This window comes from Symphalangus syndactylus, chromosome 7, assembly GCF_028878055.3.
Source record: "Symphalangus syndactylus isolate Jambi chromosome 7, NHGRI_mSymSyn1-v2.1_pri, whole genome shotgun sequence".
NCBI lineage: Eukaryota > Metazoa > Chordata > Mammalia > Primates > Hylobatidae > Symphalangus > Symphalangus syndactylus.
This window is the reverse complement of record NC_072429.2, coordinates 23,571,961-23,577,960: the sequence shown is the minus strand read 5'-3', so window position 1 is coordinate 23,577,960 and position 6,000 is coordinate 23,571,961.

Here is a 6,000-nt window from a genome sequence, read left to right as displayed (position 1 = left end):
AGGTTTTCTTCATTACCATTTAGAGTAGTACCATGAAATTCCCAGGAGGGCCACGTGAAGCTAAGTCCTATCTCTGCCATCATGACATCTGCCCGAGGTTTAGCAGGGATTAATTATGAACTGTAGAGAAAATAAACATCTGAATTTCTCAGAGAGCTTGAAGTCCTTTCTAGGAATATTTTTAAATTTTTTTCATTTAAAAAAATTTATACAAATATTTATTAGTCTTCCAAACCTTCAAGCAATAAAGACAATGAAAAGCATCCTTGTTCCCATAACAGCCCAATCTCCAATCTCCTTAGAGGATTACTTTCAGAAGAAAAATTAAGACTATAAAAAAATCAAATGAAAATTTGAAAACTGAAAAATACACTATTTTAAATCAGAAAAATTTAGTGGATAGGCTTAATAGCAGAATGGAGATGAAAGAAGAAAAAGACAGGGAAACTGAAAATGCAGCAATAGAACTTTATGTGTCTTGCTATATAGTGATTCTGTGCATTATTTATTAACAAATAAATAAACATAAAGGGAATTTTCTATAGGTATAATGTTCCGTAACCCACTTGTTACTCAGACATAAATTGTAGATACTATCTTTTTCTCTGAGTAGACATAGGTGTCATGTTCTTTTTAATGGCTATATATAAGTTTATTGTATGGAACTATGGTAGTATGTTAAACTATCACCATGTTGATGAGTTTCTTTCCAATTTTCACATAATGATGCAACAATTAACCTATATACACTTACTTGATGCATTGGTGTGTTTCCATAGAATATATTCCTGAAATTTGAACTTTTAGGTCAAAGGAAATGCACACATTTTAAATTTATCAAGATCTCCATATTGATTGTGAAAAAGTCCACTATCTAAGTGGAGACTGCCTATTTTCCCATATATGCACCCAAATTGGTTATCATTTTCATGTTTGAATATCTGATCACTGAAAAATGATTACATCATTATAATGTTTACTGAAAAATCATGGTATTTCTCACAATACTTATTCATTTTAAAATTAAAAAATACATTAATTTGCTCAGCAGCAATAGAAAAACATTAATTAAAAAAATTTTTAAACTTCATATTTACCCCTGCATGTAGCTTACATTAATGGAAGAAGATTAAGAAAATAAACACTTCAGGAAAAATGGAATATCAGGGTACATGTGGTGCCAGCCAAATGGAGAACTTGATACAGGTTATTTCTCTACTGTTACAACTAAAATCTCTGAACAGATTGCAAAATGCACTATTTGTGAACTCTGAAAAGTAAATAATAGCAAATGAATTGAGGACTAAAGTCAAAATTTAAATGTTGGCCAGCAAAGTAAGACTCTAGTCACTAGGAAATTCATAATGACAGTGAAAGCTAAAAGTCTGAGAGAAATACATCTTTCTGGCCAAGGGTATAAGGAAAACTAACCACTGGAAGCTCAAGAGTATGAAAGAAATCCCAAAGAGGAAAGAACCGGAGAAGGGGATCCTGTGTATGAAGTGACATAAGTCCTGGGCTTACCTCCAAGCTGTGCATGTACAGAACAGACTCAAAGAAATCAACAAAGGCTTTAAGAAGTGAATTGCCATATAAACCACTGGTCCAGTTGAAGACAAACCCCTAAGATGCACATGTGCCAAGCAGACTCAAAAAGCATAAGACAGGCCTGGAAAACTGAAATGACATTGGAACCATCACCCTAAGAAGGAGAATCAGAACTTGTGGTCTGAACCTACCTAGCCAATTACATGCTTAAACAATAAAGAAATAAATAACATTCTGCAGAGGATTTAATAGGACCTAGAATCTATCAACATGATATTAAAAATATTCTGGATACAAACCAAAAGCATTCAACATACAAAGAACCAAAGTTATCTAACCAATATCTAAGAAAATAGATACTCAGCAGATACCAAGCCTGAGATAACCCAGACGTTGGGATTATCAAAGACCTTAAAGTAGCTATTATAAGAATCATCCATTAGATAAAGATAAACAAATTGAAATGAATGGATATATAAAAGTTTTCAGAAGCAAAATTAAAACTATAAAAAAGAATCAAATGGAAATTTGAGAACTGAAAAGGCAGAAAAATTTACTGGATGGGCAAAATAGCATAATGGAGATGAAAGAGAAAAGAGCCAGTGAAATTGAAGATGGAGCAATAGAAATTATGCAATTTAAAGAACAGAGAGGAAAAGACCGCAAAAACTAAAAAAGCCTCCAACCTGTGCAACCATATCTAAGGATCTAACATGTTACTGGAGTCGAAGAAAGAATAAATTGGTGTAGAAAAATGTTGAGGAAGAGCATCAGGATAAATAGCTAATGCATGCAGAGCTTACTACCTAAGTGATGGGTTGATAGGTGCAGCAAACCACCATGGCACACATTTACCTAAGTAAGAAATCTGCATGTCCTGCACATGTATCCTGGAACTTAAAATTAAATTAAAAACAACAAAAAGAAAAAAAAGTTATCAAGAATCCTGTCATCCAGAGATAATCAATTTTAGTATTTGATATAAACATTTCAAGGCTTTTCTTCATATACATAAGTGCACGTGCAAGCACGCGCACACACACACACACACACACACTCATATATCCTGGGATACTAGAATATCTGCCACTGGTAAATTGCTTTTTTCTTTAATAATATATTGTGAATGCTTTTCTATGTTAATAAATGTGCATCTTGTACAGTAATTTTAATGGCTGGTCAGTAGCTCATTGTATAATGTAGCCATAGTATTTTATTTATTTATTTATTTATTTATTTATTTATTTATTTATTTGAGAAGGAGTCTTGCTGTGTCACCCAGGCTGGAGTGCAGTGGCATGATCTCAGCTCATTGCAACCTCCTCTCCTGGGTTCAAACGATTCTCCTGCCTCAGCATCCTGATAGCCATAATATTTTAAATTCAATAACCTACCTTTGCTTAGCTCCCTTCCCTTTTTCTAGCCATTATAAAAATTCTGCACTCAGTCTCATTCCTAAATCATTTCACATTTCACACCATTATTATTTTCTTCAATCATATTCCTAAAAATAAAATTGCTGTGTGATACGATTTGGATATTTGTTCCCTCCAAATCTCCTGTTAAAATGTAATGCCCAATGTTGGAGGTGGGAGATGGGAGGTGTTGGATCATAGGGGCAGATCTCTCACAGATGGTATTGCACCATTCTTGCAGTAATGAGCAAGTCCTTACTCTGAATTCATGAGATCTGGTTGTTTAAAAGAGTGTGGCACCTCCACCTGCTTTCTCTTGCTCCCACTCTCCCCATGTGATATGCCAGCTCCCCCTTCACCTTCCACTATAATTGAAAACTTCCTGAGACCTCACCAGAAGCAAGGTAGATGCCAGCGCCATGCTTCCTATACTGCTTGCAGAACCGTGAGTGAATTAAATCTCTTGTCTTTATTACTTACCCAGTCTCAGGTCAAAGATTTACTCTGTGTAAGAGAGTATTCATTTAACCAGTATTTATCCAACAAATATTTATTTAGCATTTAATATAAATTTTATTTACTTAAATAATGGAAGTGTCTTTTAGCAGCTACAAGATTGGCTCATATCAGAACTACTCATTTTTCTCTCAGTCAGCACAAAGGTGACCTATATACACTGACAGCCCCAATGGTCAGATCAGTGCTACAATCATCTCTGTATAATTGGCTATAATTATTGAATCATTTCTACCAAATAACCACTTTTACAAATTTTAAGATTGCTTTCTGAATATTTTATTAAAGGTTATTGACTATATATTATGATTGCCTGAATGCTGATTCCCAAGAAGTTAATCCATTATTCCATATCCTTTTAAGAATTAATCTTTGTGAAGATAAACTGGGCATGGCAGAAAAGCATGGAATACATTATCAGTGTAAGATATTCTTATTTCCTAATTGGAAAAGCAATCCTCAATTATTTTGTGGTCACTCCCTCCTGTGTGACCTTACTTTTTCATGAATATACTACTAGTATAGTATGTTAAACAATTGTAGAATTATACTCTTTGAAGTCTGTCTTCCCTGGTATACATTGAAATGCCTTTGAGGGCATGAAATTGAGTCATACTCATTTTATTCTGTTAGTTAACTCAGAAAAATGCTAGATACAGGTATGCTGTTTTTTGTTTTGGTTTGTTTTAACATATTTTGGTATTCTTCTTCACTATGAATGCAGAAGATATCCCACTTAAAAACAAAGCAAATTCGGCCAGGCGCGGTGGCTCACGCCTATAATCCTGGCACTTTGGGAGGCCGAGGTGGGCGGATCACGAGGTCAGGAGATCCAGACCATCCTGGCTAACATGATGAAACCCCATCTCTACTAAAAATACAAAATATTAGCCAGGCGTGGTGGCGGGCGCCTGTAGTCCCAGCTACTCAGGAGGCTAAGGCAGGAGAATGGCGTGAATTCAGGAGGCGGAGCTTGCAGTGAGCCGAGATAGTGCCACTGCACTCCAGCCTGGGCCACAGAGCAAGACTCCGTCTCAAAAAAAAAAAAAGAAAGAAAAAAGCAAATTAAAACAACCTCTAGTTGTTGCCAGATAAAATACAGAACACCCAGTTAAATTTGAATTTCAGAAAACAAATTTTTTTAGTATAGGTATGTCCCAAATATCACGTTTATCTGAAATTCAAATTTAACAGGGCATTCATATTTTTATTTGCTAAATCTGGCAACCCAAAAATGAATGTACTAGAAATAACTAGAGATTTCCTAGAATATCCCTAAAACCAGAACAAAAGTTTCTCCCCGGCCTAGGAAGTAAGACACCCCAAAATCTTCGTAAAATGGAATGTGGGAATTCTGAGCTAAGAACTCACTAGAGAGATGTAAAGTGGGGCTAGATAGCCACTTTATCAGAAATGCTGTACAATAAGTGCCTGCATTGCTTAAAATATTGGACAATATCACTTTTAAGTCTTGATCTTTTTGTGTATTTTACTTTTGCTTTAATTTCAGGAGTCCTTTTTGCTATCAGAGTTAGAAAATCTTGAACTTTTTAATTGATTTGTCTCCACTAGTGAACTTGGAACCATGCATCTGTCTTTCATGAGTCAGGTTCCATCCATTGCTCTGGAACACCACCCTAGTGGGTATTCCCAGAAAAGCACCTTTGCGAGAAAGACCAGGTGTGGAGGTCACAGTATTTACATCAGTGTACAACAGCCAGACTCCATTTCAGATGCTATTTTGTGAACACAGATTTATTCACCACCAGATCATTCTTACTCAATTACTTTTCCCAAACTCTCAACTGCTGCCAAGGTTAATGCAGGCTCTGACTCTGCCTGTTGATTCATATTAATTAAGCCAATCTATGATCTTGTATCATACAGTGTCTGTTTTTAATATAACCTATTTGATGAGGCTGTATTAATTTAGGAGAAATGTGCACTGGCATTCTGGCCTGCACTCTTCCTAATTATCTTACAGCCCCCATTCAGCAGCATTGAAATTAGACTGTGGTTATCATAGTTAATGGAAGCCCTTAGCTCCTAGCTAAGTGATCTCCATCAGTCACCCGATCTTTTCTTGCTCTCAGCTGCATAAACATGATTGTGCTATCTATGCAGTCCCTGATGAACGCATAATTTGAGCCAGGGTGTGAATGTTTTAACAAAATCTGCTGCTTAGATCCTCAGGGCAATAAGATGGCACTCCATTCTGGTACCTTTCTCTAAGTGGTAGGATAACAAGATTGGAATGACAAGCCTATGAAAAGAAAAGTTACACAATAACAGGGGCTAGGTAAGGTGAAGCTGGCTCTGAGAATATGCAGAAAACTTGAAACGTGACCTTGCAATTGTGCGTTAAAGATCAGATGGGGCCGGCTGCGGTGGCTCATGCCTGTAATCCCAGCACTTTGGGAGGCTGAGGAGGGCGGATCACGAGGTCAGGAGATCGAGACCATCCTGGCTACGGTGAAACCCCATCTCTACTAAACAAAATACAAAAAAACTAGCCGGGCGT